This window comes from Melitaea cinxia, chromosome Z (genome assembly GCF_905220565.1).
Source record: "Melitaea cinxia chromosome Z, ilMelCinx1.1, whole genome shotgun sequence".
NCBI classification, from domain to species: Eukaryota; Metazoa; Arthropoda; class Insecta; order Lepidoptera; family Nymphalidae; genus Melitaea; species Melitaea cinxia.
In genome coordinates, this window is record NC_059424.1 from 647566 (window position 1) to 675092 (window position 27527).

General features: G+C 35.8%; 1 protein-coding gene across 1 annotated transcript in view; it reads right to left on the reverse strand.

The window, feature by feature from the left end:
- Positions 1-27527, reverse strand: part of LOC123668393 (alpha-mannosidase 2) — a 172634-nt gene that overhangs the window by 34664 nt on the left and 110443 nt on the right. The window lies entirely within an intron of this gene.

Sequence of the window (27527 nt, forward strand, 5' to 3'; positions counted from 1 at the left end):
TCGCAGGCACAGCTGCTAGTATTGAATAAACTAAGAGCGGCTTGGGTTTGTTAAAATATTCGTTACCTGTTTGTACAAGACTATGTGGTTATTGTATGTGTATTTATACGAATACATTGTTTTTATTGTTTTCATTAATATTTTACAGGCAAACATTGGCTGTCTCTAGTAACCTTTTAGTTTTAAGCATAAAACCCATCTCTTACGCTAACCAGTAACGTTTATACTGCGCAACTAATTCTTTGTCTGCTGTATCAGATTGTGTTTTCCAATGCCAACCTTTAGCCTTTCGATGTCACGTACTACAGATGGACGTACGATTGTACTGGATGTACGATTCTTCAATTATCTGGGCAACCACCGGTTTTTAAGGATAAAATAAATGTTCGAATTTCCGATGGCAAATTATTGAAATTTAATTACAAAGCATTTTTCAATACACTTCGGGCCTTTAATGTGAAAGTTTAAACATTTTTTTCAGACGAAAGTATTTACGAATCCTATAAATAAAATAAACAAAGCCGTCACCGGGGCCGGACCCGCGAGCGAGCAGCGGATATTTAATCATTGCCGCGGAGTTTGTTGAATTTTTAAATTTACGTTGAAATAGGTAAGTAAAACTAAAAGGATATATTTTAGTTCCGTCGGAGTGTAAACCATCGACATGACCGATTGTGTTTCGAACTCAAATACTGAACTAAATGCGAGGCTCTGCCGGGCGCTCTCAAATATCGAGTCATTTTATTTTTATATTTTTGGTTTGCTACGATAATAACAAATAACGGTACGGGACGGATGTATACAATCATTGAAATATAGAGACCTGCAACACCAGGAGCTTCACAAGCGCATCCTTATAAGCTCTGTTCTACCCACCACATGAACACATTTTTTTTATATAACTAGGTCAGCAAACAAGCTCACCTCATTGTAAGCGATTACCGCAGCCTATAGACGTCTGCAGCACTAGAAGCATCGCGCATTGTCGAACATGTCCCCAATCACCCCCAGGAACTCTGGTCACCTTACTCACCATAGGAACACAATACTGCTTTAAAGCAGTATTATTTACCTGTAACCTTCTGTAAGGTCGTGGTTTCACTTTTATCATAAGAATCTTAGAATTTATTATAATGTAAATGGACGCTGGGTAGGGAAACATTAGTTGATAATAAAATAGTCATATTAAATGGAACATCAATTGACTTTGAGATACAAAGCTACTTACAGTACGTATCAATTTGTTTCAATCTAGTTATAAGTTTCATCAAAATTCTCAAAATTCTAAGTAAATTCCTGTCCAATTTGTCGTGTCAGACATCACATCCTATCCAGGGAGAATGAAAACTGATGTGACGTGATGTCTGGAAACACACCACACAAACAAAAATTTCAGACTGTTCGGAGTGTGATTGTTATCGGCTCTAGTGACCTAATCATCGTCACCGGTGCCCAGACCACGACAAACATTTGTACGTTCTATACAATCAAATTTATCATGAGTCGGACCCCAGTCGGGCTACTACATTTTTTGAGCAGGAAATTTCCTGCTGTGTCCTACCTCAGTTAAGAAGTATTTCTATCCAGCTGTGTTCTTATGTAAAATTAGGTCCTTATCTTTACATCACCTCTATGTCGCTACTAATTTAAATAGACAGCACGTTAGGGGTCGTGCATTATTCACGTGAGTTTTTTAGCAACTTTTTAACTCCCCCACCCTTTCTGGTAATGTGGTAGGGTTTAGACTATGCTCACCTCCCCTCAACCTAAAAATTGCGTGTACTTTCTTGTGCTATGCTTCAGCCTGTAATATCCCATTGCTGGGCATAGGCCTCTTTCCATGTAGGAGAAGGATCAGAGCTTAATTCACAACATGTCCAATGCGCGTTAGCAGACGTATTTCCAACTGTGAATAAAGATTATTTGTGCTAAGTGAATAGAAATTTTAGAATATTATCTTCAGGTATAATTTACATTTTGGAAAATGATTCATTGTGCTACAATTTTTTTGGCAGCAAGGTTGCAGGGTGTTTGTTGTTTTTTTTTTTGGTTTTAGAATCGCGCGTTCAAGATAAAATAAATACACGTGATATCTTATTATCTCTTAAGTTTATAATTACTATCTCTTAATTATAAATTCTATTTTTATGATGTGCAATAAAGAATATTATTATTATTATTATCTCAATACAGCCCCCTTGTTATATTTCATGATATTTTTCCGAACCCCTTTTCGAGCCCAAGCAAATGTTAACCGCCGGTAATCAACGTGACTCTTTTACCAGATGACCCAGCCACTTCGCTGTTACTTATTGGAAACTATTGTCTAAAACTTCGCAACTTGATTAATTTCTAACCAGTGCTTTGTCTGTTAACTAGATTATTGTGATTTATTAAGTATTTTATCAGACAGAGAGAAATAATTATTAATATATTTGAAAGTTAAGATTGAAAACCACTGTAATTTAGTAATAATATTCTTAAACAAATTCAAAAATTGCTACAACAATACAATGCAATTTTCAATTAATCTAAAGAATCGCTACAGACTTATAATCAAAATTTTATCACAAAGTACATAAGGGTCCATTATGTACCATTGTTTTTGTCCACGTCCGTAAACGTATAGGTGATCGACATTAAATTAACGTGGCCGGTCGAAGCGGTGCGTGGTTCGTATTCAGGAACATCAAAGTGGGACCGTCATGATCTCGACTCGCAGCTAATTAATTATTGAACCGGTAATCCATTAGCTCTATCGCGCGATATTCGCGGGTTGTTAATTGCACATCTTAGGGGTGTAATTTTCCTCTACGAGTATTTATCTTCGAGCTAACTCAATTCAACTTGTCATCAGAACGGACTATATTCATATACTCGTGTATTTTAACAGTCCTTTGGCGCGGTTGTTCACAGATTTTCTTTTTTATTATTTTTTTTTGTCGATATCACAACTTATAAATATTAAAAGAGTTGTTGAAATAATTTTTCAAGTATAACTGTAACTGCATCAGTTACTTTCATAACAAATTTGTGGGTGTTGATGAGTCGCAGAATTATCAAATTTTATTATTATTAATTTTTAAAATATATTTACATTTTGTTTGTGTTGAGTGTGCATTATTATTACGGCCAATTTCATTCGAAAGTAGCAAATGATAAGCTTCGTCAGATTGATCCGCGAAGGCCTTTGTGTCGTATCAGTCGCATCGGAATATTTTAGAGTATAAAACTTTTCCAATCAGCGGACGGTTCGATAAGATATCTTTTTAAAAACTCTTCAACAGAATAGAACTGCTTGGCTTGGATTACGGAGTTACAGTTAGAGAACGGATATAAACTACAAGTCACTAACCATCAAGTCACAAACTCAGTTAATTTTTAACGGATGCTGTATGCTGAAGTCACGTGAAAAGGTATTTTTAAAAATGAACATTTTGGAATAAGGATACAGAACTCCAACTCGAATTAAACTAATAAACCTTGTTATAACGTATTCAACGTGACAGCCCTGCGGCGAGGACACGAGGCGGCGCGGCGCGGGACTTCAAAGGCATTGGACCGGTGCAAGTACATAGTGATATTATGTTACTGTTAGCTATTAATTGGCTATTGATTGAGTTGAGAATCCGTTGTGAGGGAATCACATGATTGGCCAAGCATTGCTGCATATAGCCTTACAGAAGATCTCCCCTAAATAATACTGCTATCAAGTTGCGTTGTATGTCTGTGGCGAGTAACGTGGCTAGAGCTCCTGGGGGGAGGGGATGGGGGATGGGGTTGTTGCCGACCAAGCCATATAAAAATATTTATTTAATAGAATTTTATGAGTAATACAAAAGTGCACCGGCCGCCGCACTTTACAGCAGGTGACATCAACCATTTTATTTGTCTGTCGATTAATTATATTTTTCCAGGCGAGCGCCGCGTCGACACATGCCATTGCGAACACGAAGTCAGACGTTTAATTAAGCGGACAGCTTGAACGTGACAATTAAACAAAGCCATGGTTCACGGACATACACACGTTGATACGTTCCCCTCGATCATGTACGATTACCAAAAACGACAAAAAGAGAAACGACTAATTAATTCGAAGTTCAATTCGGGTGTGAAACTCACGCATAAATGACTTGATTGGACTTGACTGAAAAGTTACAGACCAGCTGAGAAGTACTTGAAAGACTTTAAAAGACTGAAAAAGTGGGTACCAAAATCAGATATCTGTGGGTCAAAGTGAAGATGAAAACTTAGGATTAGGCTGAGCAAGGATATCAAAACACAAGCAGAAGACATCATGAGAGTCGTTATTCGAGTGTCGACTGGGATGTTGTTAACTCATCTGAACAGATATTGACGAATTGCGGCTGGGAACAATAAGCCAATTATGCTAGATTATCTAGAATAGGTTATAAACGACAGCTAAATAGTAGAATTTTGGCATTTTGGTGTAAAACCACCGAGGTAGATGGAACGATTAACGTATAATGATCGAACAGCTTTTCTTGAGTATTTAGCAAAGTCCTGCCCGCGTTGGATTGTCTGCGAGCACGCGTCTCTATTTGTTCAGCCTCCTCGGCCTTCGCTCCGTTTGCACAGTACAGCGGATTGCAGGAACTGGGCAAAGGAAACAATAAACACTTGCTTTGATTGTCTATTTATAACTGCTACGTATGTGTTTGTTTATATATTTATTTATTTATTTATTTAACACCAACAAGACAGACACTGACAATAGACACAATAATCATAAGCAAAGTATCTTAAAAGGTAAGCGTTATCTTAATTATAGGTATTACACGCATTCTATTAATTTAAGCATGTATACATAAAGATTGTTATAACAAACGATATAAATTAAAATACATTCTAACATAGTAAAACAATTCTAACATAGTAAAATAAAGTCCCGATTAATTGACCATACAGTTGAAATGAAAAACAATTTAATATGATTTGATTGTAAAATTAGATTAACATTAATGAATAAATCGCAGTTATTATAAAACTAAATAGTACAATCTAAAATTGATAATTGAAAATCTATTCACATAAATTAGAAAAAAAAATGATATATAATAATTAGACAATAATAAAAAAAAAAACATTAAGGAATTATGTCATGCAATTAAAAAAAAAATCATCAGCTATTATATATTTAAATATTGATAAGTTACTCGAAAAAATGTCAATAGAAACATTAGGATCGGGTTGTTTTACCTTTTTTTCAATGTTTTTTCTGCAATTCGATTTGTAAAGCGAATTATAACTTATCATCAGCCTGCTAATTGGTGAATGGCGTCCCTGACGAGTATAACGAACGATTATAAGAACGATATATAGTATTTACCTATTGTGATATAGAGCTCGTTCACAGTAAATCGTTTATACTATGTAATTTTATGTATATAAATAAAAATGAATGTTGCTGAGCACATAACTCGAGGATGGCTCGACCAATTCTAATTTATTTTTTGTATGTTTGTAAGGCCCATGGAAGGTTTTAATACCAAAAAAAAGTTTACGATTAACTTTTGACGGAACGAAGTCTGTCCTGGTAGCGAAGTCAGTAGCAGCTAGTGATATATAAACACGAATGTCTACAACTATATCGATTAATACCTTTCAGTAATGCAAGTGACAGCTACAAAATTATCTGTCTAATTCGGAATCACTCTAATCACGAATAATCCTCTTCGATGTATCTTTAAAGGCATTAAAACAACAGTAATTAAAACATTGTTGACATGACTAGCTCGTTAGCTGCGTCTAGCGGCGCAGTTTGTAGTATCCCTGTTTTCTGCTTCGCGGGTTGCGGCTTCGACTCCCGCTTGAGTCTGGGTATAATATTCGTATTTATATATGTATTATTTGTATATAAGTTTATTATTATTTTTTTAGCTATAACAGTCGGCTGTTAACACAATCAGTAAGTTGCTTACCACAAGGAACAGACGACCGTGTGTATATGTTATAAGGTATTTATGTATTTAATAATTTTAGTGTCATAGGCTATATAACGTGACAATACACGCTCCTAGATGCAGACTTACAGAAAGCTATGTCATCTGTATAAAATAAACTTTAAGTAACAAAGGCCAATAAAGTCCATTACACGCTCATTTTAAAGTGCTTACGAATTGCGTGTGGTGTCACGAAATAATAACTATGAGTCTTGGAAATGAATGTTGAGTTAAACAAAGCAACAAGTGCTAAAATATGCTAAAAATAAGCAACAAAAAAAAATTTAAGAGAAAGGTACCATTTCCTTCGCGATCTCTTCGACCGAGTCAGGTCCAAGAAAGTCACGGACATCGAAAGCTTGCATAAGCTGATTAGACACTTAAAAAGCGCGCTATTTTTTTTTTTCGCACGGGACACGTCGGAAAAGTCGGAAACCGTCGGACTGGTCACAATTCAATTACAGAGCGTTTACCGACCGTACTTGTTACGATAATGCAATTTAGCGAACGGAGTGCATGCGAACTGCTGGGCGGATGAGCCGCTGGAGCATGATTTAATACACCAATTTAGACCTTCGGGAAGCACTGCGGACAGACGGACTCGCTGTGAAAGTTATATGACAAGATTTGACACAACAACTGCTGTTTTAAAAATAAAGCGCTGTAGAAAGTTTGTAAATTATACGACAAGATTTGACACAACAACTGCTGTTTTAAAAATAAAGCGCTGTAGAAAGTTTGTAAATTATACGACAAGATTTGACACAACAACTGCTGTTTTAAAAATAAAGCGCTGTAGAAAGTTTGTAAATTATACGACAAGATTTGACACAACAACTGCTGTTTTAAAAATAAAGCGCTGTAGAAAGTTTGTAAATTATACGACAAGATTTGACACAACAACTGCTGTTTTAAAAATAAAGCGCTGTAGACAGTTTTTTATTGTTTGATACTTTGCACCATGCCCAAGTCTTTGCCTAATTGTTATATATATCTACAGTGTTGTACTCGTACATATCTGAAAACGAATTCCATAAATAAGTTACCGTACACGTTGAACTTAACTCTTGACTTGAATGAATGAAGGAAATAGATTCATTCATGTGATAATTTTTATAATAATTTTTTTAACAGATAATTACGTAGACAATTAAGTTACTAAGCGAGTATAATAAAAAAATATTACATTCAGTATATAACAAAAAAAAAAAACAAAAAAAATTTTAGAAGATACAAACTATTTAACAAAATGTTTTTATTTTCCAGTAAAATAATCTTCAAAGACATTTCCGTCAGATATCTTAAGACCACGGGTACGTAACGTATTCGGCTGCGCTCCTCTACAGAATCCTAGAAGCATTTCCGATATGAACTTTTTGGTACGACACTAGGCTGTTTCAGCACCGGTCTTTAACGTGTATGTCTTGTATTCAGAGCAGAAAAGCCGCAGGCAGCCAAGACCGGTGAATGCGGTCAGAGGCATGACTCCGGTATCACAGCCAGAACTGTGTGATGCAAATTGTAACTCAATATTCTAGAGCGAAAGCCTTAAATTATTTAAGCACAAACTCGGATTTCTTTGTCCGTTATATAGCTTCAATGGATCTAAATTGAAGGGAACTGTAATTAAAATTTTCTAATTTGAACTTGACGTACTTTTTCAGTATATTTAGGAAAAGATAGAAAGAGAGAGAGGTAAGGAAAGGAAAATGCCATTGGGATTTCCATTATAAATTGTCACTAAGTTAGGACCAGTTTTTAAACTATACTCTCTATAAAAAAAACTGTCAAAACTGTAGTTGACGTCATTTAAGTTTCTGATAGACGTTCACGTGACAGTAACTTGTGGTAAAAATTAAGCGCAAGTTTAGCTGAGCAGCCGCTGTAATTTGTTTCATGCTCAAAACGTCTAAATTTTTACAGCAGTCATTCAACAACACTTGCCTCAGTCACTCAAATAATAAGGTAAAAAAAGTTTAAGTATACAATACGAAAAATTAAATATCATTCACTAACATTGAATTCTGAAATTCTGAATGAAGAGCTGGTGCTCGAGTAGAACGGTCGTCTGAAGTTTATATGTGTTAAGAATAAAGCAAGCAAAATGGCTAATAACGGCCCTATATGTCATCGCAGGTGTAACGTAAACGCGAAAAAAAGCGGTCAATGAAAGCCTTCTTTTCAATAGAGAAGAGTTACTTACGAATATAATATCTAATATATAAAAATCTCGTGTCGCGGTGTTTGTATTTAAACTTCTCCGAACTGGCTTGCCCGATTTTCATGAAATTTTGTGTGCATATCGGGTAGGTCTGAGATTCAAACATCATCCATTTTCATCCCCCTAAATGTTAAGGGTAGTCCACCACATTTTTTTTAATTTTTACATAAATTATTTATTTTTTATTTTATTATGATTTGGCGTTGAAAAATACATACAACCCTAAATTTTCACCCTTCTACCACCAACCCCTATTTTTAAATAGCGTTTAGCGGCAAGACAACGTTTGCCGAGTCAGCTAGTAATTACATATTTTCTTGTGAAAAGTAATTACATATTTTCGGACGAGAAAATGGATAATTATTTTTTTCAGTTACATATTAAAGAATTTGTTTTTTCTTGATAGGTAAACATATACTCTCTGTGAATTTAATAATCTATATATTAATACGTGAAGTAAAAACTTTGTACACCTTTTTACGAAAATTGCGTAGACGGAGGGGTATGAACTTTCATACACTTATAGTTTATATAGAGAAGGAGTGCAAAATACTAATATTTTTTTAATTATTCATAAAAATATATCAAATCAATACAAAAAAAAAAAACATTACACACACACTACCATATTTTTGACACACACACACGCATATTATAGTATTTTGTTTGTTGTTAAAGTCTGTAGTCAAATTGAAAAATTTAAAAAAGGTTCTTTATTTTCTTTATTTTTTGGTTTTTTTTTAAATTAAATTGTTAATTACGATTTTCGACTTCTGGGCGACCAATAGTTTTAATAATTTGTCCAATATTCTATTTTCAAACAAATTTGTTCGATTTTATTTTGTCGTCGGATAGTAAGCGGCGATGGGTATTCTTTGTCACAAAATTGATGTCTCGGTGAATAATCAGACTGATATAATAATAAGACTACTGATGGAAGGTTGTCTGAAGGAAAATATTGTACGAATCGGACGCTGACTCGACAAATAAATTATCTTGATTTGAATACAATGCCGTGTTATAGGTATTGTTTAGTGAAAATCGACTTGGTTTGCATTGCAGCAACTACACAGTTTTGCACAGTTGACACAATACCATATTGTACAGTATACAAAAATATTCCTTAATATTTACATATTTCTCAAAATAAAAAGCGTAAAATCGGTACACTCAGTAAAAAGTTATGCGGATTTTCGAGAGTTTCCCTCGATTTCTCTGGGATCCCATCATCAGATCCTGGTTTCCTTATCATGGTACCAAACTAGAGATATCTCCTTTCCAACAAAAAAGAATTATCAAAATCGGTTCATAAACGACGAAGTTATCACCGAACGTACATTAAAAAAATATATATTTTTGCGGTCGAATTGATTAATCTCCTCCTTTTTTGAAGTCGGTTAAAAATATTGATACGCTTTTCTCTTGGCAAATAAGATTATTTTTCTATAAACAACTTTCGCTATATTACTAACACAAACACAGGGGACGGATGATGTTATCTTACTAATGTTAATTAATATCTTATTTGGTTGAACCGCGCGTTTCATCTGATATGCTAGTAATTAAGCACGTCGCAAATGTATTTATACAATAAATATATCTATTTCATCTTTTTCTAGTTACGATTTATTAAAATTATTTGCTTGAACGATTCTTCATTTACTAATTATTAAATTTTATATCGAATATTTAACATTTTTATACCCATTTCGAAAATTAATCAACTATTACTATCGTCTAAATCTAATCGTCTAAAACAACGTTTACGATTTTTTTTCAAATCTCACCGTGTTACGGTGAGATCATTAGAACAATAGCATCAGTAGGTACATTCGTATATATAGCGTTTTATTTGAGCTCGTTTTTTGAGCATTTTATTAATAACGTAAAAAAAAAATACAGTCGAATTGAGAACCTCCTCCTTTTTTGGAAGTCGGTTAAAAATAGTTATTTACCGACTGGATCGCTTGTCATTTCCCCGCGCAAATATCCCGTGTGTCGTCGACCCGGGGCCAGGAGTTATATTAAACACATCCAATAAGCCCCGCGCTAGGCTTTCACACGAAAACAATATTATCATAACTTAATTTAGTTTTATTTCTAGGTTCATACAACCGTATCTTAGTTATAAGATGCAGTGTTTACAATGTTTATTATTGTTTTAAACTATTTTGTTTGTATTTTATTTGCGGCTGCTATTTTAGTAAATAATAATAAATGTGCTGTGTGGCTACGGTACTAAAGAATATAGCCACCCCCTCTCTTCCCGTGGGTGTCGTAAGAGGCGACTAAGGGATAACACTGTTCCACTACCACCTTGGAACTTAAAAAGCCGACCGATGGCGGGATAACCATCCAACTGCTGGCTTTGAAATACACAGGCCGAAGACGGGAAGCAGCGTCGTCGGTGCGACAAAGCCAGTAAGTACTACGGTCACCAACTCGCCTGCCCAGCGTGGTGACTATGGGCAAAACACATGAGCTCACGTTATTTTTGGCGTAAACTTGTGGAGGCCTATGTCCAGCAGTGGACTGTATAGGCTGTAATAATGTAATGATAAGCAATAAAACGCTAGATGATTTAAACAAACGGGCAATTACGAGTCCATGGATGCTGTAAAATAAATAAATAAAAAATATACATTAGAGCTTTCAAAGAAACTTCTAAAGCCAAAGAGCATTTCACTGAGACTCAACATCGCTACGACTCGTAGCGGCTAGCCGTGACGTCCACTAATCTGACAGGCAACGTTTTCAACGCGATTCTTTTGCGACAATTTCGCGATTGACGCTTCGCAGCACACATGACCGTAATCAGAACAATATTTTTGTTCATACTACGAACCTAAGTTTAATACGGAGTAAACTGCAAAAATAAACAAAAATATCTGTCTAATTGAATATACAAAAAGGGTTAAATACAATTTAACGCTCGAACGCCGTCCTCATAACGAATGTAATGATTTTGACGCGGAATTAATCGACGCCTAACCGCTGTATCGCCTAACTGATGTATTATTATTGACAGGTTTTGGTTTGCCCTCACTGAACTGGTGAGAGGTTAGTTAAAAATTAAATAATACTGACAGTATTTATTAAAAATAATTATGTTATTTTTAGCAAGTATTAATGCAATTAATTGCAATTGTTCAGTTCAATCGTGATAAAATTAATTTTTAAAAGTCTGTTGAGATGGAAAATATTTTCTTTTCTATTCTGATGAAGGTGATTTCTGTTGGTGATTTTGTGTTTGATTTCTGATTTCTATGAAGATGAAGATTCCGGTGAAGTTCTGAAGTAGTTTTATTTCCAAACACATCTACCTCTCTATAATTATAATTTCCAAATTTGATATTTATTACATACGCGTATGTGCTTTCCTAAAACACACAACGTTGTATGAAGAAGCAGGATGTGAATTTTTCTTTTTTCTATAGGAACTAGCTTCTGCCCGCGACTTCGTCCGCGTGAATCATTCTTCATTAGTGGTCCGCTCCTATTGGCTTGATGATATATATAGCCTAGTAGTAGCCTTTCTCGAGAAATAGGTTATATAAAACTGAAACAACTTATCAAATTGGACCAGTAGTTCCTGAGATTAGCACGTTCAAGCAAACAAACAAACAAACTTTTCAGCTTTATTAAACAATATTATCATTACATCATTACAGCCTATACAGTCCACTGCTAGACATAGGCCTCCACAAGTTTACGCCAAAAATAACGTGAACTCATGTGTTTTGCCCATAGTCACCACGCTGGGCAGGCGGGTTGGTGACCGCAGAACTGGCTTTGTCGCACCGAAGACGCTGCTGCCCGTCTTCGGCCTGTGTATTTCAAAGCCAGCAGTTGGATGGTTATCCCGCCATCGGTCGGCTTCTTAAATTCCAAGGTGGTTGTGGAACCTTGTCATCCCTTAGTCGCCTCTTACGACACCCACGGGAAGAGAGGGGGTGGCTAAATTCTTTAGTGCCGTAGCCACACAGCACAATACTACACTAAACAATATTAGTATTGATAAAACTTAATACCAACCCGAATCCAATGTAGTTTTTACCTTTTTACAACCACCAGACGTAACCTATACTATCGTGCGCTTGACGGCTGTCATGTTACCACTACAATTTGTGAATTTCGTTTGTGAATTTTACTGACAGAACAGTGTTTTAAACTAGTAACAAAAACTAGTAACTAAAAATTTAAAAACCTTTTTAATATTCACACAGTGTATTCAAAATTTACAATATAGTGTCCGACGAAATATTATTGACTACTGGATTCAATGTAATATGAAAACAATAGAAAAAAATTATTATGATACGAAAGAATCCGCGGCGGATGATATTACAAATATATTCTGTTTCGGGAGAAGAGCAGAGACCAAAGCATTCTGGTACTGATACCCACCCTAATTTTTCACCCTCGGAGGTCAAATAAGTTATCGTAATTTCCCCACCTTGCAAACGAAAACGGCGAACAAACAGGTACCGAACATGTTAGTAAAGATATTTCTTATATTTACCATTACCGCAATATTTCGGTGTATTCTATTGATATTTACCGAATTACTAATAATTACCTTTTTAATTCGTACGATTTATTTTTGTGATACCCACATATTAGGAAATTCTAAACATTTTTTTTAATATCATATCAAAGTCGACGTTTCCAACCGAATTAAGCTATGGAACGATGCACTCGCTAGATCGAAATTTTTGATATGATGATTTTATATTCGGTCTAAGCGACCGTGGCGCCGACACGGAAAGTCGGAGATGCAGGATCGAGCCCCGCTGGAACGGACGATTTTTGATATGATTTTAAAAAAAATTTAGAATTATATTTTCATGCAATTACTTTGAGCCTCAATACAACAACAGATAAACATGGCAACACGATGTAATATAGCAACCACAGACGGGCTCTCCTTTTCATTGTCTTCCAGTTAGCCCTGTCACCGTGGGGGAGTTCGACCACAACCCTCCAAAGCAACACAGATAAAACAAAACTAGATAGACAAACATTTAGTATTCTTTGAAGGAGGCTTTTACCCGAAAACACTAATAACCTGAATGAGAATTTATAAAAGTCAAACATCATCTTTTTTTACTAAAACTATTATTAAAAAATAGTATAGTATTAGTATGTTATATATAACATTATTTATTCTAAGTTTTATATATTTACTTAGTACTTTTTTCACTGTTCGAACTTTTTACTTAAATTTTTTTACTTATTCATACCAATAAATACCGAGAAATATAATTGAATTATTAACGTGTTAATTGACGTGTTACCTGCTTCACTTGAGTTACATTGAAATTGCTGTAAAGCAAAACGATACACAATGAGTTTTCTATAATAATATACAACTAGCTGACCTCGCAATCGCTGTTTTGCCATATATTTTATTAACGCCCTTAACAACTTAGGGGTATAAAAAATAGATGTTGGCCGATTCTCAGACCTACCCTATATGCACACAAAATTTCATAAAAATCGGTCCAGCCATTTCGGAGGAGTATTGCAACTAACATTGTGACACGAGAATTTTATATATAAGATTATTTAATTTATTCTTTGAACTCGTACGTACATTTTCGATTAAAAATAAATTTCTCGATTTTAAATTAAATATAGCGCGGAAAGAATGTTTAATCAATACTTTCGCGATTATTTTTCTAATATAATATATTAAAAATAAATAAATAATTATAAAATAATTATAAGAATTATGAAGATGAGAATTCTATATATAAGACGACGAGACACAACGGCTAAATCAAATATTCACAGCTCTTTGGCATCGAACAGAGATCAAATAGAGGCAGTCGTGCATTTACCTGGCCTGTACGGTGCTCCAAATTAATTCTCGTCTTTATATTTACACGATGTTTGACCCGATGTTATTATTGAATCTCGATGAACTGTGGCGACACGATCTCTGCTTTGTATCGAACTGATACTAAGCTACGGTATTATCGGTAACTAAACCAAAGGTCAGTCTTTATAGTCTATATATATATATATTATGTCACTAGGTCGGCAAACAAGCGTACGGCTCACCTGATGGTAAACGATTACCGTAGCTTATAGACACCTGCAACACCAGAAGCATCGCAAGCGCGTTGTCGACCCAATCCCCAATCCCCCCAGGAGCTCTGGTCACCTTACTCACCAACAGAAACACAATACTGCTTAAAAACAGTATTATTTTGCTGTGATCTTCTGTAAGGTCGAGGTACTTCCCCAGTCGGGCTGCTCCATATTTTGAGCAAGAAATTCCTGCTGTGCCCTACCTCAGTTTCAAATAATGGTAATTATGTACAACCCTGGACACTAATTTATGGGGTTGGGGGGAAAGAGGGGGTTGGGGGGGGGGGCGTTTCACCCCTCCGGCAGACTATTTTCGTGTAAACCCCGTTGTTACAAAGACATCGTGGTTAATGTTTTAAGGTTCAATTATGGGGTTAAGGGAGAAAAGGGGGTTGGGAGGGGTAGGAAGGGTGGGTTTCTACCCCCCCTAATCGTTAAACGTCAGTTCGTATCGTATTTTTAATAATTGTTATTGTGTTTTAAATTATCATTTTATTTCACCATTAGTTCGAAAAATAACGTGTGAAAGTCCTAAAACGGAGCATGAGTGGACGTCCCGCAGCACAACTACGCGTTATTTTGTTTAAAAGTGGCGTTATTTTTAATATCTAAGATTTTATTTTTGTGTTACCCACATTAGGAATTCTAAACATTTTTGAATATCATATCAAAAAATAATGTGGTAACACAATGTGGTATAATGGTGGCTAATGTGGGTAACACAAAAATAAAATCTTAGATATTAAAAATAGCACGGTGTCGTCTCCTGTCAAAGATTTTCATTGTAATATGAAACTTTGAATAGTTACGGGTTTCTGTAAAGAGCTCACTATAGACGGCGCCACGGTTCGCTTAAACCGTAATTTAAAAATTATCATATCGAAAATTTCGCTCGAGCGGGTGTATCGTTCCATAGCTTAATTGGCTAGAGCGCCGACACGGTACGTCGGAGACGCGGGTTCGAACCCCGCTGGAGCGGTCAATTTTTGATATGATATTCAAAAATGTTTGGCGTTATTTTGTTTAAAAGTGTCTATTCGTCAGTCGTTAAAGGTCAGTTCGTATCGTATTTTCATCTTACAGTAAAAATCGTTTTTACGTAAATTTCTTGGAAAATAACGCGTGATAGTCGCAGAACGGAGCATGAGTAAACTTACCGCAGCACCAGAATTAAGGTGGAGTCAAAAATAACAAAAATTTAACCTTAACCTTATCTCTGTAACGACGGGGTTTACACGAAAATAGTCTGCCGGATGGGTGAAAACCCACCCTCCTCCCCTCCCCCCCAAACCCCTCTTTCCCCCCAACCCCATAAATTAGTTTCCAGGGTTGTACATAATAGTCAAAACGACAATTTAATTTTCCAATACAAAATGTTCCTAGCTGTGACACATGATGTCCTGTCAAAAAAAAAAATTGTCACTTGGTTGTCAAATATTTTTAGGTGCGTTCAGGAAGTGTTTTGACCATATTTTTCACAAATATCTGTAATTGATACAAAGTTCACCGGGTTATCTAGTATAAAATAATTTTTGAAGTAAAACTTTTTTAGGCACGCTTGACCTGGGCAGTAAGCTGGCAAATTCGTGCGAGAGCATTATGAAAATAGAAAGAGAGAGAGTTACGTTTCGTAAGTTTTACCTCAGTCGCATGGTCTAACGCACCCTCGTTTTTTATTCTACGGTACTTCTTAACGGACTTTACCGCGATTCTTGTTTTATAACTTTCGATATGTATGCGAAGTTGCAGGCGTCACGGTCGCAGGTGACAGGTTAGTGACGAGTGTACTGGAGTGACCGTGAAAGTTTGAAAGTAATATAAAGTCTACTTTTCGCCGAATAAAATGTCACTTTTATTTTAATGAGAATTTCAAAGGACGTCCAATGTAAGACAACCTGTCAGCCTTAGATAACCGTCGGTTATACTGTGTTATGTTCATTTCCGTATACAGTCCGCGACAAAACTTTAGCACGCTACACATTTTTATTACAACTTTTGATTTCGTCTCCTCTCAAACCGTTCGAGCGGGACGATCTTACTCGGAACCTAGGTATATATAGGCTTATAGATTTAAATGGCTGCCTCTTTCTAACCATTTCACGAATGCCTGTCAATAAGTTAAAAAAAAAAAAAAAAAAATTGATATCAAGTTTTTTTTTTTTTTTTTTTTTATCTTTTATTTAATGGGAGTTTAATCACTTAGTGATTATGTCACCCCCGTAACATAAATGATACAAAATGACAACAACAAAAACATAGCCATATAACAATAAGTAACATTATACTTAGTTAAAAAAAAAAAAATAATAATAATAGGCCACGGACCAAGAACAAAGCCACAGTTATGTGTGATTTGTTCTTGGTCCCCTGCATATCCTAACTTTTGACACTTACAATATGATTGATCTAACCCTAATTATTATCTTTGATATATAGCAAATAACATCCTGCACAGCACCATAGCATCCTCCGAAAAGGGAGAGGCCAAGGCGCTGTTGCAAGCTCCTACATCTGATCCCCAGCCTAGCACTTGTCTCTCCGACACGTTCCGGTCACATTCCATCAACACATGATAAACATCGTCAATGACATCACAAACTGGACAATTTGGAGAATCAGTTTTTCCCATTAAATGTATGAACTTGTTGGATGGAATGTGACCAGTACGCATTCTCAACAAAGCCACTATATGCTTTCTGTCCATCTTATTCTCCTCGAACCATGGGTAACGAAGTGGCTCAGACTGTACTGTTTTATACCAAATACCTTTCAATCGCGAACGCTCATCAAAGTACTCGCGCCATTTGGATCTACAGAGTGTTTTTAAGCTATTAAGCCAATCTGAGTGTAACGGCAAACATGCATATTCAATCCCTTCGTAAGCTGCTTGTCGGGCTAATAAGTCAGCCTCTTCGTTACCCATGATGCCAACATGAGAGGGTATCCACTGGATCACAACATTTTTATTTAATGCACGGATTTTGCAGATAGTATCTATAATGACTACGGCTATCGGTATCCCTCGAAGACTCGAGGGTATCCGAGCCAGATGTTGAATACTACTTTTAGAATCCGAAAAAATCACAAAGTTTTCCTGATCTATGTGCATTATGTATGATAGGGCTTCGGAGATCGCTACGAGTTCACAGTTCATGATCGAGATGTTGGCATTGATTTTAAACTTAGCTTTAACATCAAGCTGGGGATCAAAGAAAGAAGCTCCTATATTTAAACCATCCTTAGAACCATCAGTAAACAATTTATAATGACGGTTAAACTTTTTGTTTATCATTCTAATGCAACTAGATTTGAGATCGGATACATTAATCAATCTTTTTGCCTTACTAACTCCGTCAATATTAGCACTTATAGTTTGACTTAGATCAATACTGCTTATCCATGTGTCTAAAGAGCAAATATCTATTATGGGACTAGAGTGTATAAGTGACTCCCTATATGTTCTATGGATAAGTATAAGCAATGGTAATTTTTTATTTCTCCAATACAAATTCTGGCAAAGGTTGGATAGCTCTTCTAAGATGTCTGTAAGGATGTTGTTTTGAATTGCTCTTGATCTTAAATAAAATTTACCTGTTAGAAAAGTTCTCCGAATACATAGTGGCTGTAAGCACAGCTCACTTTCCATCGCATGGATTGGGGTGCTTTTGATAAAACCTCCTATGATTCTCATTGCCTGGTTTTGTATTCTTTCTAGCTTAACAAGGTGACTAGTCCTACTATTTCCATATAAAAAACAACCATAATCAATCCTACTGCGAACTATCGATATGTAAAGCCTACGAAGATGTTTGGGGTGAACACCTCATTCAGCACCAGCTAGAACTTTAAAAATGTTTAAAAACCGACAAACCCTCTCCCGGGTCTCGTTTATATGCTTCCCCCATGTTAGAGAGCTATCCAGCCACATGCCGAGGTATTTGACATAATGAACTTGCTCTATCATGTAGTTATTAACAGACAGATGAAGCCTGTTTCTTCTTCTACCTCTGCTAAATAGGCAAACTTTGGTTTTATTATGAGATACACTTAAACCTAACTCTGTCATCATACGCTTCAGCCTGTAACATCCCACTACTGGGCATAGGCCTCTTTCCCCATGTAGGAGAAGGATCAGAGCTTAATCCACCACGCTGCTCCAATGCGGGTTGGCGGATATATTCCCTACTATGAGTAACGATCGCTATCTGGTGTACATGATAACAACCGGGACCGACGGCTTAACGTGCTCTCCGAGGCACGGTGGGGAGACCCACATACATTGAAATTTATTTAGAGAACTCTGTATACGGGCCTCAGAGTCTGACAATCTCTCCTGGCTACTATATAAAATGAAGTCATCCGCGTATTGTAACATGTAAACATTATTAATATTTTTACATATCCCAATTGTAGCTACATTAAACAGTAAAGGGGACAAAGGGTCTCCCTGAGCAATACCTATACCAGTAGTTCGACAAATGAAACTGTTATCTTGTAGATGGATAGACAGATGTCTCCGATGTAAATATTGCCATAAATAATTACATATAACAGATCCCGCTCCGAGGTTATCCAAACTACTTAGAAGAGACGTCAGATTAATGTTATTGTAGGCACTCTCGATGTCTATAAAACAGCCAATAGTAGGCAAACCTTTAGAAAACCCTATTTGAATGCGTGTTACTAATTTAGAAAGACCATCATAGCATGATTTACATCTTCTGAAGCCCGTAGTGTCAGATGATAAATAGTTATTTTTTTCTAGCAACCATTCAAGCCTACGACTTATAATCGTATGAAATATTTTACAAAGACAAGATATTAGTGCAATAGGTCTTACCCTTGTGTCAGAAGTAGGATCAGTTCCCGGTTTCGGTATAGGAATAATTTTTACGTTTCTCCATTGTTCTGGTACGAAACTGGATTGCAAAAATCTGTTGTACATAGAAGACAGCAAAGTTATACCAATATACGGAAGGTGTTTTATCATAGAATATGATATACCGTCTGGACCAGGGGCTGTATCTGATTTTTTTATCGAGTTAACTACTTCCTGTACCGAAATCGGGTTAGATAACTGTCTATTATTAGAGCTAAATATGGGAGTGAATGGTGTTACATAATCTGGAGCCAGAGATCTTAACAATTTTTCGGCTTTACCATGATCAATACTAGTCGTAGATACTTTGTATCCTTTGGTCCATTTCATGCGTTTCCACATCTCACTCGAAGAAGTTACACTATCTATACTATTGCAAAACTCTTGGAAGGATTTATGCTTGCTTTGACGTATTAATTTCTGTGCTTCTCTCACTTTCTTCTGTAACATTTCAAGATTATAAGGGGTCGGATTGCGCCTAAATATAGCTAACGCAAGGCGTCTTTGAGCAACAGCATGAGATAAATTTTGATTCCAATACGGCTTTGGTGTAAACTTCTTCGATTGAATGGGGTTTTCGCATACTCTAATTCTTGGTATATACTCATCAGCTGCTCCGTTTAAGGTGTTTATAAACATATTATAAGCAGATTGATGATCCACAGGTAACTCCAAATTTGCCAATTGCAGTTCTAACTTCTGAGTATAGGCTTCCCAATTAGCTTTCTTATAATTTCTTTTATTATTACATATTGTAGTCTGTCGATAATTGGTATTTAGTGTCATCTTAATAATCAAATGATCACTTCCGAGGTTCTCGTTCATCACCTCCCATTTCATTTTTAAGGCCAAATCTGTTGTTACTATAGATAAATCTGGAGAAGTTTTTTGTATTACTCCGTTTACCATCTTTATACGTGTATGAGAATTGTCATTTAGAGTAAATAGATTGTTGTCCATGATGGAATCCAAAATATGGTTACCCCTCGTGTCTGTTTTAGACGACCAGTTTGAGTGATGCCCATTTAAATCGCCTGCTATGAGAGTCTTTTGTAGTGAAATTGAAAATATTTCATCCCAATCACTTCCGGATGTATGTACAGTAGAAGGACAATAAATTGAAATTATATTTTCAAGATGATTACAGTTTTGAAGCTTTATATGGATAATTTGAATTTGTGAATTTGAAATATTAATTCTGCATGGTATTGCCTTGATAGACTGGTGGGTCAAAATGGCTGTGCCTCCATACCCATCATCTCTGTCTGCCCTAAACGTGTTATACCCATGAAGTTTAAATAAGCTCTCTGGGTCAAACCATGTTTCACTAATAATAGCGATGTGTACCTTTTCCTGGTTTAATAAAGATTCGAATTCTGTAATTTTCGGACGTAGGCTCTGTGCATTCCATTGCAGAATATTTACCGTTAGATGTTTGTGTCTGTTACTGTTGTCCATTGTTTAATATGAGCAAAAAAAGGCAATCTCATTAAGTATTGAAGCACTAAGGATGATATCCAGTCAAAGATTATTTTTGAGCAATCTTTTATTTTATTTTCAATGCTAGTATTACTTTCGCAGATCTTTTTTTTGACTTGCGTGAAAATCATTTTCCAACTTCCTACTTTTGCTCTCTTTTTACTCTTCTTTCTCGTTTCTATTTCTTCTGAAGAACTTGTTGTACCTTCATCGCTACAAATAAATTCTTCCGAATGTGTAATGTGAGTATCTTTTGTTTTTTTAATCTTTGATTTCTCTTTGGGTAGTTTTTTCTTTTGCGATTGATAGTTACTTGTTCCAGGTCTCTGCAATATATTAGAGTATGTGTCTCTGGCAGGCGTGAGGACAGTTGTCGTAGTTATATTTCTTTCTTCATTTAAGTGTTCACTGTCATTTCCTTCTTCTTCGGGATGATCTCTTTCTTCTCCATCATTTTCTTTTTCACTTGAAAATTCAGGTTGTCTGTGATAAGTATCCTGTTCTGGCGGAACGTAGAGAGTCAAAGCTCTTTTATATGAGCAGTTGAATTCTGCCATAAGTTCTCTTACTCTTCTTTCTTTAATATATACGGGGCACGTACGTGACAACGACATATGTTTTCCAGAACAGTTATTACATTTAAAAACTGTGGTATCACAATTAGGGTGGGCCTTACAACATTTCGGACAAACTTCTTTTACTGATGCACACATCTTAGCTATGTGGCCAAATCTCCAGCATCGTGAACACTGTGTTACAGGGTATAAGTAAGGCCTAACAGTAGCTCTGGTATCAAATATATTAACATAGGAGGGTAGTGAAGACCCTTTAAAACTTACTCTAATTGCCTCTCCAGGTTCCCAATTTCCATTAATGGTATTTCGACGTTTCAGTCTTTTAACTCCTATAACTTCAAACTCACAGCTCAAACTTTCAAGTATTTCTTCCTCTGTACATTCTATATCGATATCCTTGATTACACCATAAGTTTGTCTTATCTCCAACGTTTTTTGGCACCTAAACCCTTTTTCTTTTAATGTTTCAGACTCAATAATTTTATCTGCACTGATTTCATTATTACACTGGATAAGAACTTTGTATGCATTAATATACTTGATACTTGTAATATCTTGGATATTTTCCGTTTTTAATAATTTTGCCAACCCAAACTGTTTAGGTAATTTGTTTGTCGACGTTAAACTTATTTCAATTTTATCTTCAGGTATTCGTATATTATCGTGTATATTACTCGTCCTGGCAAAACGTTTACCTCGTCTGGTTACTGTCATCCACATCTCTTCTTGATCTATCTGCCTATTTCTTTTGTTAGATTTCATTGTTCCACTGTTTGTACTATTTCCAGGTAACTGTTCTGTGCACTCCATATTCTCACTACATCTCATATTCTCATCACATCTAATATTCTCACTATTACTCATATTCTCACAACACCCTTCTACGTAATTATTCTCATCTTCATTCGTATTTATTTGTTCGCGTTCACTATTATCCATTATCAACACACATTGCTAGTCGATGAATCATAAACACGTTTGCACTAAGCGACTAGAAACCGGTTCGAGATCGATCGACGCGCACGTCCAACGATAACAAGCGCCCGCGCGCAACTGATATCAAGAGTTGTAATAAAAAAAATGTGTAGTATGCTACAGTTTTGTTGCGTACTGTATATCATATGGACATATCATACACGTATGATCCAGTATGTGTGATGCCGTGTATACACAAGGTGACGTTCGTCAATACGTCCTGTGAACACAAACAGACCGAACAACGTGATGTTTGCACAGAGGTGTTGACGAATACTGAACCGTTATATTGAATTATTAATTCTGAAATTTAACATACCGCTATCAAACGATTCTCCGATACGAACGCCTTGTGTGTGACTTCATTATAATTTATATCGTCGTAAATGAACATTTCTAGTGTGTTTATATTATTTACACATAGCGGGACGGTACATGATACAATGGGTTAAGGAACGGTCACAATGGGTGAGAGCGGGCGAGCGGTGCGATCGTTTTGTAATCGATTGCGTTCACTATCAGCCGCATGCTACTAGTAAAAATACTTTTTTACAAAATACATTTTGCGTCAATTTTACCGCGAAAATAATAATATCGTGCAGTATATTGCATTAATTAAAATAACGACAATCTAGAGCTTACTTAGTTAATCTTGTCTTTTTGTACAACGTAATCAAAAATTATTACAGGCATTGAGTATAGAAGTATATGTAGGTATGGAATTACGGCATAAATATGAATAAAAACTTAACGAATTTTCCAAAAGACATTATAAAAAAAACATTTTTGTATACAACAATTGTATGTAATGGCTTGTATTTGTAATCTTTTGAGGTGACAACGTCTAATAAATCGATGAAATCCGGCTGCATGCACGAAAAAGGATGACCCATTGTAGCGTTGCGCTCACTTTATCGTTGCGCTCACTTCCCGTTACGTTAATTAGAGGCTTGCTTTGCATCTATTTGTCTTCCACTCGATTGGCCTATACGTCCGAGATGTTTTGACGTTGTCACGTTAAACTATTGTCCGTAAATGAACTTTACTGACAACTAATTTTTTTACTATTACAATATATTATAAACCATTTGTAATTAGATTACGTCGCAATATCATCTATAAAACAAGAACATAGAACATTAGAACATATCCGACGAGTAGTTATATTACAGAACTCAATACGATTGAAACTCAATCGCTATTATGGAGTCGGTTGTCGCCTGTTAGCGAGCATTGAGCCATATCGAGCATTTTAAACGCGTGGCTGCACTTTACCGGGACTCGAAGCGAGCGTGTGACGCTTGCTTTACAATCAATTCGCTTTGTTCTAAGGATACTAGTGTTTCTGAAGGTAAACTAGTTTGTAATGTAATAATAACACGGAGCTCTTTTAATTGCCTCCTAAATGTATAACTTTTGTGTATAGATACCTGTTCCTTGTTTACGTTGAAGTTAAATAACGTTATCTAATGTTATTTAATGTTTAGTAACGTAATGTTATTTCCTACGGGGATAGAGTAAAGTGACGAGTAAATAAATTTTTGCCTTTATATAAATTGGTCGTTTCTAAAGTCTTCGTGTGATGGTTGAATTTTTTTTTTATTTGAGACATTTGTTTTATTTTTAACTTTATAATCTCATGAAGTACAGATGCTGCTTTAACGTTATGCGCAGTTTATTATATACTAGCGACCCGCCCTGGCTTCGCACGGTTGCAAAAACTATCAGATACATATAAACCTACCTTTGGAATCACTATATTTACTAAAGAATACCGCGTCAAAATCCGTTGCGTAGTTTTAAAGATTTAAGTATACATAGGGACAGAGAAAGCGACTTTGTTTTATACTATGTAGTGATTTTGCGGGGAGTTGTATAACAAACAGTTAAATATATATAAGAAGTAAGTATATATAAAATTTAACGAACTTAACTGTTAAAGCAATACAGTAGCCATGACCACTCATCCACCATCAACCACTGACACCTGAAAGCCTGTCATTATCACAGCACCCTAATATTTATTGATTTTACAATTTCACAATACAGAAACAGGTTGATTTGTAAACCGGCTTAAGTCGGGTCAGATCACTCGACTAATCGAATGCTTTACGGTCAACGTGTTACAAGCATCGTAGCGATTCGTAGCGGTAAAGCCGCTACCGCTGCAAACGTTACCAGTAGAACATATTATATAAGATTTTGCTTTCCGCCCGATCTGACACCATAGGCTTAAATTTGTTTCGACTGTTTAAAGTATTATATATATTATTAGAAGTTTGAACTATTCGCGGAGTGTATGCTGTTATTGGTGACATAACGACCAATATTAATACAAGTAAATTTAATTAAATATACGCATGATACAGTAAACGTATTTTGTTATATTGTGGTTCAATACGGTATTCAATGTTAATGGTATTAAGATTGCAGACCTTTTTTTTACTAGACTTCCCGCTGTCTGTATGTTCAGATCTTTGAAACTACGCAACCAATTTTGATGCGTAAAAAATGCATTTCTTTAGTAAATAGAGTGATTCCAGAGGAAGATTTATCATCATCATGTATAATAAATGTTATGTTTATATATATAAACTATATTATGATATAGTTGAGGAACAATGATAGTTTTAGAGGTTTCTAAAAGTAATGTCATAAATAAACATATTTTTTGCGCTTATATTATATAGGTAAAATATTTATTAAAAATTTTATATTTAGTATCAGCATAGCACCCTTGCAAAGCCGGGCGGGTCGTTAGTATAGAATATAATCTATCGCAATCAGTCAGTTAGTCAGTTCAGCCTATTGCAGTCCACTGCTGGACACAGGCCTCCCCAAGTTCGCGCCAGGCATCCCAGTTTCCCGCAATCCTCATCCAGCCTACACCGGCAATCTTACGTAGATCGTCGGTCCAACGGGCGGGAGGACGTCCCACACTGCGTTTGCCAAGACGCAATAACGATTTTATTTAGTTCGAAGTCTTAAATAATTTACGAAATAAACTAAACTTGAAATTTGATGAAATCAAAACTTTTTCGTAGTCAATTCACCAGCTTTTATTTGTTATTATGTCCAATAGCTATCCATACATTACATCGTACTAATTTCAATATTTTAGCGTCCTTCCCTCTCCCTACCTAGTGTAAACGTCACGAACATATTTTGCAATTTTACACTTATAAATTATTATTTATTAAATTAAGACATCAGTTTCGACTTTATTTTTTCCTTTTACATTATTTTTCAATAAAACCAGCACAATAACACGTAGGTATGAAAAAGAAAATTATTTCAATACTAACGATTATATATATAATATTTGAAACGTGATTTCGAAAATTTACGACCCATCCGCACTCCTTGACACACAATGTCACACTGTGGACAACCTACCCCCACTTAAGGTGTGACGTAATGTATGGATGGCCCCTTACATGTCTTATACAGGAATATTTCTAAAGGGCACGACTACTGTAGTGTATGTATTTTATTTTCATTTATCGTGTGTTGAATGCGGCCTCGCATCCACTGACGTGCGCGATCCCCTCGGTCGAGACTTAGATCAGTTGTATGTTAGCGCCAATTTGCACCAATAAATTATTATCAGAGCTCCCACAGCTGTCGACGTTGCTCACCACTTGCCCTTGTTAAGAACGGGCGCAATATTATACATATTATGACGTTTATTTAAAGTAAATGATGAATGACTTCTTCTTCTGTTAGCAATTTGGCTAAGTTCGCTGAGATACGTATTGGTGGTTGACTCAACTCAAGATTGGAAAAAAAGGTAGTTAAAAAGATGGTATAATCTTGTGTGTAACTAACTATTTAATTATTATTTTTTAGATACCTCAGAATTTATCAATGTGTGGGTTATCTGTTAGTGTCTCAATATAAAAATTAACCGTACATGGGTTAATCTGATGAGATCTGTTCCTTCAAGATTTCTAACTTATAGTACTTATTTATATTTTAATCCGAATTTAATGCCTTATTTTTCTATAGAATTTCGTTTAAAATTTTAGTCAGTAATAAAACTATTTTTTTTAATTATTTCGAAACAGGTAACAATGTCGAAAATACTCGTACACTAGTCGTAGTACACTCGTGAGTGTACTAGCTCACGTGTAATCATGGAGAACAATGTTATGCATGCAATATAGGAAAACGCCAGGCGGCGTCGTGCGACGATGTAATTATTCGAGGCTCGTAAAGCCTCCGTCTGTGGACTCGATACTCGATAGCGGATGAGCGACAATAATCCGACACGTGTGGCTCGCTACCTCGCCTCGAGACACGAATTAGAAGCGATGTGTCGTGATGATCAAACTCCTTGCACGCTCTAGCTACCTATATTTAATGGTTTAATATTATGATTTTGGTTTTAGTTTACAAATTAATCGTACGCCGTAAATAAATTTTTAGCTATAATTACTTAATAAAAAGTAATTTTATTTTAATACATAAAATAACATTAAAAAATAAGTAATTTTTAAAGGACTTCAAAACAACTTTTGTTGGAAAGGAGATATTCCAATTGTGGTGGTGGTAAGTGGGATACCAGAGAAATCGAGGAAAACCCTCGAAAATCGTAGTGACGACTAGTGCGTTTGTTAATTTTTTTTTCGTGTACTTACGTTGTATTGTCGATATAATTGAAGTCGGTTTATTTTCGTTTACGAGCAAACATAATTATTGATTCGATTTATTTTGTATACCGACCAGTGTAGTATCGTTAATTACGATCCACAATTTACTTGAGAACCTTACACTTGCCTATGTAATAACGATATAGATAATATGTGAGGTATTTTAAGTTTTGAATTTATCATACAAATATATAGGCATAAAGTGCACCGATTCTCGAACGCCGTGCAAACGTAATCTTCCTCTCATAGGATTACAAGTTCTTGAGCGCTGTTATTCTTTAAATAGATCAGCGCTGCTATTGAAAATATACATTTTGTGTGGTAAAAATCCGAAAGCCTGTCTGGATACGGGTCTAGAGGTTCGCTTATTACCCGGGCTTTCCTCATCGGGCCATGTTGCCTCCGGGGTAACTTTATTTTAGCCCCAAGCTGGATCAAGTTCCTGTGACCTTTAAAGGTTGTTTACGATTGTCTATTATATTTCGGATACTCTTTGCCAGAGGGTATCTCTGTACGTCTGTGCCGTCGGGATTTCTTCCCCCGCATCATCTGGATCGTCACCTCCAATCATGTGAAACATAGCACGAAAAGATTTTTTTACAGTTTAAGTCAAAAATAATATTTTAGCGGGCTTATTTAAGTGCGAAAACGTAACATACTAACTCAACACGTCGAGCTTTAAACGAA